Below are 13,803 nucleotides of genomic sequence, written 5' to 3'. Positions count from 1 at the left end.
TCAGCCCTCTGGGGCGGTGGACCCCATCCTCAGGCACTGCAGCACCACGCTGAGAGTGTTATCGGGACCAGTGGTGAGCATCAGGCCTCTCTATGGACAGACCGCACCCAGTGGGCCTCTAGCAGCCCACTCTTGTGCCAGAGAGAAGCATAGAAAATTTACTTTCAGGAATATCTGGAGAGCACACAGGCCTAGCCTCTTATCCGAGTCCCCTGGGCTACAAAGCAACTCCCATCCTGGCATGTCTTGAAGCATGTACTTCTGTGACCTGCTGCACAGTGAGCAGACCCTGAATTCTGAAATCACAATTTTTCCTACACACAAAAAAGGACAATCAAAGGAACTTTAATTTCTAAACAGAAACGATGCATTTTCACATGGGCCTCTAAGATTGCAGAGGTATGGAGGCCAGCAATCCTTCGTACCTCTGCAGCCAGTGGTCTTAGAAGCCTGTCAGTAATGGCCTAATTTCATTCACTCAACAGTCTTGTGATGCAAAGATTATCCTGTTTAGCAGCTAACGCTGAGGTTCAGAGTTCAGTAACTCCTCCTGTGTCACAGAGCCAGCAGGCAGCAGTACTATAACCTGGACCCGAGTCAACAGGAACAGGACCCCAAAGCTTGAAAGACTACCTTTCCTCGCCACACATTCAGAAGTAGGTTTACATCTGCTGTAATTGTTGATTAACAAAGAAAAGAAGAAAGAACTCGGTCCTGGAGATCCAGGAGTATGATTCCCTTTGTCTTAAAGAGAATTTTTTTTAATCACCTTATTTTTTCAGTCATCATGTACAGTCAAACCATGTTTAAAGGAAATTTACCATACACCAGATGTTCCTTCTCTTTCCTCCCCCTTTCTATCCCCCTTCCATTAAGGAAAGGGTCAGTTTGTCTGAAACAGAATAGTAGGGTTGTTTACAGAAGAGCCAGCCCCCACCTGACATAGCTATAGCATTCAGTTCCCCACTGCTGGGCTTATCTGATCCACCCTCTCCCACAGAAGGTGAAGTAGGATAACGCCACAAACAAACAACAGCTGTGGCAGCTCAGAGTGGCAGCTCTGGTCTGAACATGGGGGCAAGAGGACGAGACCCAGCTGGGCTCCCTAGGCTAAGCTGAGTCAATTCCTCCCCAGGCCCCATTTTTCTCAACTCCATGAGGAAGTTCCTAATGATCCCCAGTGAGTCCTATGAGTCTAACAAAAACAGGTCACTTTGGAGTCAGAACATTCTAGGTTCCTCAACACTGCCCACCACCCCCCGCCCCAAATTCAGTTTCCAGCTTTGAGACCCTGTCTCTTTCCTATACAAGGCACCTCCCTTCCTCAAATGGTCTCTTACCCCCAACCTCGGACACTTCAAACTTGGGAACAAGGCACTCACCATACACAGCGTCCACACCTCTGCTTCTCCTGACAAAGAAGTATACCCAGGGGTGAGCAGGCGGGCCTGGGCAGGAGGCAAGGGGAGGGCTGGAGGCGGGACTAGGTCCCTAGGCTCAGTCACTCCATAGGCAGGACCAGGCCACCCAGAAACCCTGCGGCTCCTTCAGCTGCCAACAGTCAGTCTCCAGAAAACATCTAAATGGAAAGCTGCCAAGGCCCCCTAGACCTTCAAAAAGTTGAGCAAAGCTTTGAGTCATTTGCAATCACGCAGATTATAACATTTCCCAAGTGCCACCAGACTCCTCTGCTATCCGGTGCAGACTAAAGAAGCAAAGCCCGTAACACAGCCCACATGTCACACTAGCGCAAATAAAAGAAGACGTCCTTTTCTCTGTGGCTCCTTGTGCAGCCTGCTCCCTTGCCCCATTCCTCACCCCAGGCCTGGAAAGTCAGCTGGCACCTCTGAGGCCCCTCACCTGCTGTCTATTCTTTACCTCCCTTTGCTTTTCCTTCCTTTTCTGCCACATCAGTGGCTTCCCTCAACCCACACTCCCTTCCTGGGTGACTTCCAGCACTTCTCTCATTTGTTATTGACTTCCAAGTTCCTATTTCTGTTCTGACCCAAAGTTTCCACTTGGGGGTTTTGTAGGTATCTCTGTTGTACCACATCCAAAACTAGTCGATTTCTCTGCTGGAGTTCCATGGTCAGTAGATGGGGGGTGGGGAGGGGGGGCGGTGGGGGACAGGGGTTCACATTTTACTGTTCATTTGCCTTCACTGCCTACATCGACTCAGGAAGTTCTGTCCATCTTCTAAAATGTATCTGCTACCCATCCTCTTCTCGACCTCACTGCTGCTGTTCAAACCCAGGATCCTATAACTCTGTCCCTAGCCTATTTCAAGAACCACAGAACTGAATCTGGCTTGGTTCTAGTCTGCTCCTCTACCGTTTATTTTCCATGCCGTAGTCAGAGCGATCCCAGCACACCCCAACCTGATTACACCTTTCCCTTGTGTTCAGACTCTCACTAACAATAAACTCCTCAGCATGCCAGCCGAGGGGGCCCTCCACAGCTTGGCTTCAGCAAGTGTTGCTCATGTTGTTTCCTTTGCCCCGGGATGCCCCCCCCCACCCCCACCCCCGGACCCAGGCCAACCACGTAAATGCCTACTTATTCATAAGGCCCAGCACACATAACACTTTCTCTCCAAAGCCTTTCCTGAAAGCCCTGACAACTGACTGCTCACTGACCTCTTCTATAGCATGCATGTGTGTGCGCACACACCCATAACCCTGCACAATGCACAAATGAATTTTGTAAATTTTATTTACATGTCTCCACAATATGTTGGCACAATGTGTTGTCGTCTTCATTCCTGCATCCCCAGCACTCAACACAGATCCTGGTAATTACCAGGCATTAAATGTTAATGAAATGATCTGAATTTTACTCTTAGAATTCCACAGTGAGGCAGACTTGGAACTTATAGCTACTCAATTCCACTTTCAGTTCAGTATGAAAGGTAATTTTGGACAGGCCTAGCTTGACATTAAAGAAAACACTCTAGCTTGGGACTTAGGTAACCTTAGGCTGGGTCCTCGCTCTACTGCTCACTAGCAGGGCAATCTGACTTAAGGTATGAAGACACTTGGGGCCTGGATCTCATCATCTGTATAGACAGAGGAAGGAACTCAAAATTCTATGAGGTTGTCTTTGCTCTGACATCCAAAGACTCTAAAGTACCATGTGACTGCAACTACAGGGATCTGATGTCTAGAAAGCCATGGGAACCCCTGCCACCACTGTTCTTCTGCTGGGTGTGCACATTCACCCTGCCTCCTTTGCTGGGCCTAACTCCTGACTGTTCCAGGAGCTGCCTCTGGGCAGGAACTGATAAAGTCTTAATGAAACAAAGTATCAGCACTGGGTGAGTTAAATCATGTCTGAAACAAGTAGAGACAGCATCATATTCTAAACATCAAGGGTACACCTGCCCAGCCCAGCCCCACCCAGGGAATCCTCCCTCTTCAGAATGAGCTGGCCTGAGGCAGAGACAGGGGAGAAGCAAGAAAGGGTGCTGAGGGAGACAAAAAACTAAGAGTGCACGTGGGCCTCCTTGCTTCAGGCCCTCAGTGAACAAGGCTTGAAAGGATGCTTCATCTTCCTTCTCTGGTCTCCTCTGTTCCCCTCTTTCCCTCAAAGCTCTCGTTCAGCTCATTTTACTGAGCAAATGAAGAAAGTAAAGCTCAGAGAAGGAGCTGGCTAGTCCAAGGTCACATGGGCAGGACAGGTTGTCAGTGGCTGCGCTGGGACTCAGGTTTGGGTCTCCCAACTTTCAGTCCATGACTGTTTATCCTGCATCAGACACGCTGGGTCCTGGGTAGCCAGCTACGGGCTAGTGGCCTCTAAGGCTGGGACAGCATGGGAGTCTGGGCTCAGGAAGTGGGGCCCTGCAGGTCTTGAAGCCTGTTCACTGGCCTCAGGCAAGCTAAGAGCAAGACTGCCCCTAAACAGGGCCTGGGAAATCTGCTGCCTGGAGAGAACATCAGCCTCTCCCAAGCCCAGTCCTTGGTAAGCAGCTTATAATCTGAAGCCAAATGTCTTAAGGGTCTCATTGCCTAGTCTCCGCTGAGAAGCCATTCTGCACCTCTCCTCCCCACAGTAACAAGACTGTCCATCCTTGTCTAGCAGACTGATGCAGGCACACAGAGCCTTATGAGCAATAGATGCCCTTCCACCCAACTTTGTCTTCAAATACCACAAAACTAGTCACTTGCAATGAGCTCTCACCTACCTGCCTCAGTCTCCAACTCTCAGCCCTGCTCCTTGGGGTGTGTATCTGCCTGGTTCTGGCCCAGCCCTACTCTCAAATGCCAGATTCAGAAACCTCTGAATAGATGCTGAAAGCAGCACCAGCCCCCACATTCCTCACTCTTGGGCATATCTCCGGGTTTCCCAGTAGCTGATTATGTCCTCTTGTTTCCTCAAGCTGTAGGCCCCCCCCCCCCCCCCCCAAAGAGCAAGCCATTCTAATCTCACTTGCACAGCCTCCTGTCTGGGCTCAGAACTCCAGCTCCATCAAGTTATATGGGTGTGGATAGGAAAGAAAGGCAATACCACAGAAGACACTGGACTAAAAGCCAATAATCCTGGGTTTTCTCTCTTTGAGAGTTATTTTATCCTTCTGAACCTCAGTGTCTTCTTAAAAACAAGGGCACTTTAAAGAGCTGTCATAAAGATTATATAAGAAGAGCAATTTGCAATGCGGTAACGCATTAGAAAACGGCAAAGCAGCATTATCTTTCTCTCTTTTGCAGGGCTCAGATTCACTCATGCCCCTATAAAGACAGGATATCTGAAGCAGGACAGGCACAAAATAGTGAACTTCTGCAGCTGTGTCACTGCAGGCCTGCTTTCTGGTGAACGTTCTAGGTCTGGTGGGAACACTGGCTTTTCTCAGCCCCTCTGGCCTGCAGGCCCGCTCCGTGCTATTCCTGTAGCAGCTAACACTGCCTCCTGCACTAGCAGCGCCAGAGAAGGCAAAGGACACTGCCCAGCTGTAATTTCCCTGTGCCAGAGGCCACTGAGCTCAAAGGTGAGGCTGGCTCCCTGCACAGCACCTCAGGATGGTTCTTGCCACACAAGCCACAGCATAAAGAGACTTGGAGCTTCTGCTCAACATTTCACAAAGAGGCAAGAACCCAACTGGCAGGACATCTGCCTTATTTCTTAGATAGGGACAGAGCCTGGGGCTTGAGCCCTAGAGTTCCAGTCCTATCCAAACTTTCTGAGCACCATTTAAATGACACGAGATGAGACAATCATCAGAAATGTCTTTTGTACCCCTTCAGAAGTAATGCAGAAGGTCTCAACTAAATGACATGCTCTTATAAAAGAGGGGCATATAGGAAAGGCCCACACCAAGAATAATATCTAACTTTAATTCTTGCAAGCTGTATAAACCTGGACAAGGAACTGTTTTGCATCAGCAAAATGGGAATGCTTCCTTAATTACCTTCTACAGAGTTGCAAGAATTAAAGGATTAAATGTATAGGAGGTGCCTTGTGAAGTACCTTACAAAAAGTACAATAAATACGATGTATAATTCTTCATTTCTAGAGCAATGATTACCCTCAAAACGTTATTTGTACACAAAATGAAGAGTTTCCTGATGAATGAGTATGGTAACGAGTCGGGGTCTGCAGCCGAAATCCCAATCCTCATTCTCCGAAGCTGGGCCCAAGCAGGAGCATTCAAGACTATTCAAGCTAACTCTTTCACAATGCTTTTCAAAACAAATCCTGATTATTTTCTTTTTAAAAAATCACCTGCCAGGTTCAAAGGAAAACACATTAAAATAAAACAAACAAAAAAGCTGAGTTCTGGGTTGCTGGGCTGTGGAGACAGCATGATGTGGCAAGGAAAAGAGGCGCAGGAGCAGCTGTGAACCCCGGTCCGGCAGTGGACTCCCGGGTGTGCCTCCTTCCCACAGCCCTGGACCGGCTGGGCCTTAACTTCCCTTCCTTTGCCTGTAACCATCTCCACCTGCGCCTTCACCTCCCGCCCCAGCAACAACCCCGGGGGCAGATTGTTCATCTTTTCATTCCTAGACCTCAGCAGGGCTGTTAGGTTTACAACTGGGCTCTACCCAATTTAAAGTCAGGCGTTTGTGACTCTTGGCAAAGAGGGGGAACAGGTGCCTCCGAAACGCTGAACAACGCTAGAAACCGTGCCCTCTTAAAAGAGACGACCCTAAGCGGGCACAGAGACGAGGACGAGGACTGCCAGGTCCGCACCTGGGGCTGGTCCAGCCGGGCCGCCCCCGGGCCCATGCTCCAAGGCAGAGCCCTCTCCTCTGTTCCTCGTCCCAACAATTCGCGAAGGTGGGCGCCACCGGCGTCACTCAAGGCTTGGGGGCGGGGACAGAGGGGACCCTAGCCCGCCGCAGCAGCGCCGGGTCTCCGTCTCCCGTCTCCGACGCCCGGGCGCAGGGTTTTTCCACTGGACACCGCGCAGGGTGGCGGAGGGGACGTCGTCCTCGGAGGGAGCGCCAGCGCTGAGGATGCTCCTAGGAAAGTTGGCGCGGGCCCGAGGGGCGCGCCTCACCAGCCCAGCACCCACCCTACTGCGCGCCGCTGGCCCTGCCCTGCCTCAGTTTCCCCACCTGCGCCGCGGCAGGCCCCGCCAACGGACATCACGTGCCTCGCGGAGACCCGCGCGCAGCACCTACCTCAACTGTCTCCCTTCTGCCGGCCTTCTCCCGCCCCGACGCCCGGGCGCTGGGGGGCCAAACCGCCCGGCCCGGAGGGTCCCAGGGGCGGGCCCAGCGCCTGCGCAGGCTCGAGCCTGCGCTGCCTCGCGCGCCGCCGCGCCACCGCCATGTGACCTGCCCCGCCCCCCGTGGGAGGAGCTCCGGGCCTGTCCCCGACTAGCCGACCTCGGGGCCTCCTGTGGCGCTCGGGCGTGTGCCCCACTGGTCCTTTTACGCACAGCGCTCGGTCGGTCCACTCCTCCAGTCCGCGAACCGAGGCCCCGACGCGTTCTTCAGGGCGCTGCCTAGGGCAAAAGAAGGCGCTGGACACCCCTAATGGAGTCTGGAAGCACCTGTCCTGCAGCCGAGGCCGGCCAACTTCCTTCCAATCATTAACCTGGTTTTGAATAGCTCTTTTGACAGTTTTTTTTTTTTTTTTAACCTCCATGGGCAGGGGGAATCTTAAGGACCGACACATTCGATGAGCCCCTTCAAGCTGTATGTACAGATTCAGAATTGCCAACCTCAATCCTCCACCCACGTTCCCTTTCACTCCACAATGCTGGCTATGGGGCAGAGAACGGTGAGCCGCAGCCTGCGAACTCTGAGCGACGCTGAGGCGGGTTTGTCACACACCGCCCATCCACTTACTCCTCGTGTTGGAAGTGCCCACACTTTAATGAAAGTAGGAGGTTGTGTCCGGCGCGCTGGCTCACGCCTGTAATCTCAGGGCTTTGGGAGGATCGCTTGAGCCCAGGAGTTCAAGACCAGCCTGGGCACCATAATAAGACTCAATCTCTACGTGAAAAACAAAAACTAGTCAGGCATAGTGGCGCGTGCCTGTATTTCCAGCTACTCCGGAGCTGAGGTGGGAGGATCACTTGAACCCGGGAGGCGGAGATTGCAGTGAGCCCAGATCGCGCCACTGCACTCCAGCCTGTCTTAAAAAAAAATAAAAAATAAAAAAAGACCCTGTCTTAAAAACAAAAAACAAAAAGTAGGAGGTTGGACTTTCAGAGACAGCAGAGCTGACTCACAAGAAATATCAGTGGTTGGCCGGGCTCGGTGGCTCATGCCTGTAATCCCAACACTTTGGGAAGCCAAGGCGGGCAGATCACTTGAGGGCAGGAGTTCGAGACCAGCCTGAGCAACATGGCAAAACCTCGTCTCTACTAAAAATACAAAAATTAGCCGGGTGTGGTGGCGCGCACCTGTAGTCTCAACTACTTAAGAGGCTGAGGCAGGAGAATCGCTTGAACCCTGGAGGTGGAGGTTGCAGTGAGCCGAGATGGTGCCACTACACTCCAGCCTGGGTGACAGAGTGAGATTCCGTATATAAAAAAAAAAAAAAGACATATCGGTGACGCAGTGCAAAGACCAGTCACAGGGCAGCATATGGTGAAGTGGCAAAGCAGGCCGATGCCCGCCAGTCAAAGGTGGCCATTTGCCTGCAACTTCCCCCCTTCATCTGGGAGCTGCCCACAGGTGTACAAAGTCCAAAGGCTTCCGTGATTCACCTCCCTGACTTCCCAGTCAGACTCCATGTTCCATGTAAATGTATAGCAACACTTGGGGAGCTTGATCTATTCAAGGGGGTCTCTCCTCAACCAGACTGTGAGTTCCTCCACTTCACCTCTGGGACCCTAGAGCCTGGCTCAGGGACAGCGCGGAAATGTACTTAGAAAACGTGAGAGGTGGATCTAAGTTGTGGGGTAAGGGAGATCAGCTTGAGTGCCCATGCAGTTTTCCTGCAGGAGTTAGGCATATGATTTGAAGGCCAGAAAATATTTCGTATACTTTGGTGCAATGTGGGTGTAGTTAAGATATATATCATATATATATCATATATTTATATATAAATCATATATTTATATATATAAATATACTATATATATGCTATATAGTATATATATATCTCTCTCTCTCTCCAGAGGACCTTTCTTTCTCCTCCGTTATTTCTCCTTACCTTGTGAAGAGGAGCAGGAGAAGGGTCACTCTTTCCATCCCAAAATAGGAAGTTCAAAGGTGAGGAGGGTTTGCAGGGAAGGCCACTTAGAACAAAACAGGAAGTCATTTCCTTGGGAAATGAGTTCTCGGAGACTGACCATTAATGACAGAGCCATTCAGGGGTTGGGGATAGCAGAATTCTGGGGTGGAAAGTCCCCTGAGGCTTTCACTGTGATGTAATTACTAATCACATGCAAAAGTCATGATTATATTTACACTTCGGTAACATCCTGAAGCTCTGGACTTCAAAAACCAGGCTACATCTGATAGCTAATTAATATGCTCCTCACTTGCCCTCGTTTCTTTTTGTACAAGAAAGCACAGGCTGAACTCATTAAAAAACAGTCATTAGACCAGAAAATAAGTTACAGGCAAGCAGGCACAGGAAAACTTATTTACAAAGCTCAACGACTAAAACCAAAAACCAAAACAAGGCTGGGCGCGGTGGCTCACGCCTGTAATTCCAGCACTTTGGGAGGCCGAGGCGGGCGGATCACGAGGTCAGGAGATCGAGGCCATCCTGGCTAACGCGGTGAAACCCCGTCTCTACTAAAAATACAAAAAATTAGCCGGGCCTGGTGGCGGGCACCTGTGGTCCCAGCTACTCCGGGGGCTGAGGCAGGAGAATGGCGTGAACCCGGGAGGTGGAGCTTGCAGTGAGCCGAGATCGCACCACTGCACTCCAGCCTGGGCAACAGAGCGAGACTCCGCCTCAAAAAAAAAAAAAACCAAAACAAAACAAAAACCCTGAAGAATAAACCAAGAAAACCCACCAACTTGCCCAGCTTTTAAGAGAAGAATAATTTAAATGTTGTAAAGGTTGTAAAATAGCCTTAGGTTCTGAATTTCAGGTGGTAGAAATTAAGGTTGACTAGAAGCTTTGTGATAACTTCAGATAATGTTACCATCTTGACAGGGGCTGGGAAACTTTTCTGTCCCTCACAAGTCCCATAGGGCAGGCAGAAAACACTGCTTGCAGGGGGCAGATCTGGGTAAAGACTTCTGACTCTTTCAGCATCATAGCACTTCTAGATTCAGCTGGCTTCAGCTTCATCTGCTACTCAGCAGTGACTGAAGAGTCAGCAGCATAACATGATTTTTTAAGCTTATGGCCCTGTGGTGTGCTCGCTGGGAACAGTTCAGGAAGCAGCTAGCATCAAGATGAAAATAGAGCAAAAATTGGTGCTTGACTTCAATATGTCAGGCCCAGGTTACCATTCTGTGGATGTGTAAAAGCAAAATCAAGAACAAGACTTGTATGTGAATCTCAAAAATAGATGTGCATAGATCAGCTTCAAATATTTTCTCTATATGCCAATATCCCTGAATTCAGCTCTTTCTTATTTTTTTTAAGCATAAAATATCCTATACTTCCACAGTGTGTCTCAAAGCAAAGCAAAGTCAGTAGGGACCTCTTTCTAAAACCTTCCATAGATGTGGCCAATGGTTTACCAGGTGAACCAATGGCTGGCTGAGGGCTAGATGGTGGTATTATTCTGTCCCCAGGTTGAGAAAGCAGGATTGTCTCAAGTGTCCTCAACCATCATTGCAGGCACTACCAACCAACATTAACTGAGTGTTTATTCAGTTAGGAAGCTTTGATTTGCAAGTTAACAGAAAACCCAATTCAAATTGCCTGAGGTGATCCTGTGGTTTCGTGATGTCATCAACAGTTGAGATTCACTTGCTTCTCTGCTGTTATCCATGTGTTGGCTTCATGTTAAGGATGGTTCTCCCTATGGTCATAGGATGATTCCTAGGATCCAACATGGGGAGGGGGCAGTTAGACTAAGGAGTGAACAAAACCCAGAGCCTCATACTGATTGGCCAGTCATTGTGGCCAGGGTACTACTGCACTCTGTTATAAGTCTGGGTTCATTCCCATCTCATCTATCACTGTGTGCACACTTAAAAAGAAAAATATAAGTGAAATGAACAGGATAAGGCATTCCTTAGATATTTTCACATCCAAAGCCCAACTTTTTTTTTTTTTTTTTTTTTTTTTTTACTATTTTTAGACTTAGAGTTGCTGATTTCTGGATTTGTCACACAATATTATCCTTTGACCATTAGAAACATTGGTGACACAACATTTCTTAAAGGGTGCTCCATATAGTCTTCTGCTCAACATCAGCAGAAGTTTTTGACAAAAAGATGTTTGACATCTTAATGATAGTCCTTCAAAACTAATGAATTGATGACACCAACCTTTCATTGCTTTGGAATTCCTTTTACCCATTTCAAGAGATTTGGCAACTCTTCCAGTGCCTTGCAATTCTTTTGTGTGTTTCTCAATAGCAAAATATAATAGACTTCATTCGTACGTGTATGTATAGCTTTCTTAGGTTCCATAAGTGTCGCAATTGTTGCTTTGCAAGAATATAGGAAAATGAAGTAATTCCTCTGATAACAAAAGTTGCTTTACTAATATCAAATTTATGTTCCACTGCTCTGATTTTATGAATTTCTGCATTTGCAACAGCTTTTTCATTTCAGTGTCAAATCATGGAGTAATATTTTAGAAGATTTTACTTTTTAAAAAAATGGAGGCCGGGCGTGGTGGCTCACACCTGTAATCCCAGCACTTTGGGAGGTCAAAGGGGTCGGATCACGAGGTCAGGAGATCGAGACCATCCTGGCTAACACGGTGAAACCCCATCTCTACTGAAAATACAAAAAAATTAGCCAGGCGTGGTGGCAGGCGCCTGTAGTCCCAGCTATTCAGGAGGCTGAGGCGGGAGAATGGCGTGAACCCAAGAGGTGGAGCTTGCAGTGAGCCGAGATCGCACCACTGCACTACCGCCAAGGTGACAGAGCAAGACTCTGTCTCAAAAATATATATAATAATAATAAATAAATAAATAAATAGAGATGGAGTCTCACCATGTTGCCCAGGCTGGTCTCAAACTTCTGGACTCAGGCGATCCTCCACTCTTAGCCTCCCAATGTGTCACGATTACAGGCGTCAGCCACTGCACCTGGCCCTAGAAGATTTTATAGAGCATTTAAAGTCAACTCATGGAGTACAAGCAACATCCATAACTCAATTGAAGGGTCAACAATCTAAGCAGCTGTGACTACATTGACGTGTGCAGGCAATGACAACTGTCACATCTGTTACTACTATAGCAGTCATAGGACACCACTAAGTGTAATGCATGACCCAATTTCAGACATGTTAAAATGTGAAAAAAATGTGCAACTTAGAAATTACAAGCTTTGCTATTCTATAATCAAGTAGAGTTTAGTCCAGGAATGTAAGTGGGTGTCAACATTAGTAGATCTATTAGTCCATATGAACAGAAAACAGGAACAAAACTGCTTATCATATTAATAGATGCTGAAAAGAAATCCAGTAAAAATTGTAGACTTTCCTAGTCATAGCCCTAGGTCAAATAGGAATAAAAGCAAATCACTTAAATATAATAAAAATTCTTTATCGAACACTGAAAGCAAATTTCTTACCTGGAAAAATGTTGATTTCAATTAAAAGGAACTAGCCCTTTATCTCCATAGTATTGGAGTATTAAAAATGCAATAAAAATGAAATAATGTAAACATTGGTAAAGAAGACTATCACTTTTTGCTAATCATATGATTTATCTTTATTTTTATTTTTTGAGACAGGGTCTTGCTCTGTCGCCCAGGCTGGAGTGCAGTGGCACAATCATAGCTCATAGCTTACTTCAGCCTTGAACTCCTGGGCTCAAGCAATCCTCCACCTCATCCTCCTGAGTAGTTGGAACTGTAGGGATATGCTGCTATGCCCCGCTAATTTTTATTTTATTATCTTATAGAAACAGGGTCTCACGATGTTGCTCAGGCTGGTCTCAAACTCCTGGGCTCAAACCATCTTCCTGCCTCAGCCTGCCAAAGTGTTGACATTACAGGCATGAGCCACTGAACCTGGCTTTATTTTTTTTTGCAGAGACCGGGTCTTGCTATGTTGACCAGGCTGTTCTTGAACTACTGCGCTCAAGCGATCCTCCCACCTTAGCCTCCCAAAGTGTTGGGGATTACAGGTATAAGCCACCTTCTGGCTAACTAACCTCAGATATTCTATTAAAAGTGACTGTAATTAATAAAATATTATTTTCTAATAATAGAAAATTATAATATATAATGTATTATATGCCAGGGACTGTTCTAAACCTTCATATATGTTTATTTAATCCTTGTAACAACCTTTACAAGGGTTATTATTACCCATTTTATGGATGAGGAAACTGAGCACAGAGAGTAACTTGCACAGGTCACACAGCTAGAACATAGTGGAGATGGGATTAAGTCTCTTGCAGTTTGGCTCCACAACATTAAATACCATGCTGTATTGTCTCTCATGAGATAATTTAGAAAGATGGCAGGATGCAAGGGATACATGCAAATACCAATAAGCACCTATAAATGGACAGTGGAAAAATGTTCAATTCACAATTGTGACAAATACTCTAAAATACTTGGGCCTTTGGTGAACCAGAATTGCAGGACTTACATGAAGGAAACTAGAAATGTTATTAAAGTTCTTAAAATAAGATGAAAGCAAATTTTAAAAAAATCCCATGTTCTTGATTAAAAAACCTTGATTATCATAAATATATCAGGTATCTAAATTTATATATATATATATATATATATATTTTTTTTTTTTTTTTTTTTTTTTGAGACGGATTCTCATTGTGTTGCCTAGGCTGGAGTGCAGTGGTGCTATCTCAGCTGACTGCAGCCTCTGCCTCCTGGGTTCAAGTGATTCTTATGCCTCAGCTTCCTGAATAGCTGGGATTACAGGTAATATATAAATTTAATTACACTCAAACTAGAACTCTCAAAGTATTCATTTTGAAAAAAAAAACCCTGGTGCAGTATTTTTAATGTTAAGGTGTGGCAGACTCAATTGCCTGCCCAACAGTTATTCCCTACTTATTTCTTTCAAACAGACCGGCCACTGGGTTTAGGTACGGGATCAACTTTTCTGAGAATAGGCCTTAGTTGGTCCTTACCTCAGGCTAATGTGCCGAGACCAGCTCGGTTGGGGAGACCCTAACCCAGCGGCGCTAGAGGAATTAAAGACACACACACAGAAATATAGAAGTGTGAAGTGGGAAATCAGGGGTCTCACAGCCTTAAGAGCTGAGAACCTCGAACAGAGATTTACCCACAT

General features: G+C 47.1%; 1 protein-coding gene across 3 annotated transcripts in view; it reads right to left on the bottom strand.

Moving 5' to 3' along the window:
- PRXL2A (peroxiredoxin like 2A) overlaps positions 1–6,771 on the bottom strand; it is a 29,190-nt gene extending 22,419 nt beyond the window's left edge. Inside the window, exon 1 of one of the 3 annotated variants that reach the window (XM_030798260.1) lies at positions 6,618–6,771. The gene's annotated coding sequence lies outside the window, so the exon portion shown is untranslated. Of the gene's footprint in view, positions 1–1,382; positions 2,576–6,617 lie in introns of those variants that run through there. The other 2 variants (XM_030798263.1, XM_030798262.1) reach the window with 2 other exon arrangements.
- Between the last annotated feature and the right edge of the window lie 7,032 nt (positions 6,772–13,803).

The sequence above is a fragment of the Nomascus leucogenys genome, chromosome 18 (assembly GCF_006542625.1).
Source record: "Nomascus leucogenys isolate Asia chromosome 18, Asia_NLE_v1, whole genome shotgun sequence".
In the NCBI taxonomy this organism is placed as follows: Eukaryota; Metazoa; Chordata; class Mammalia; order Primates; family Hylobatidae; genus Nomascus; species Nomascus leucogenys.
This window is presented reverse-complemented; position numbering and strand designations above follow the sequence as displayed.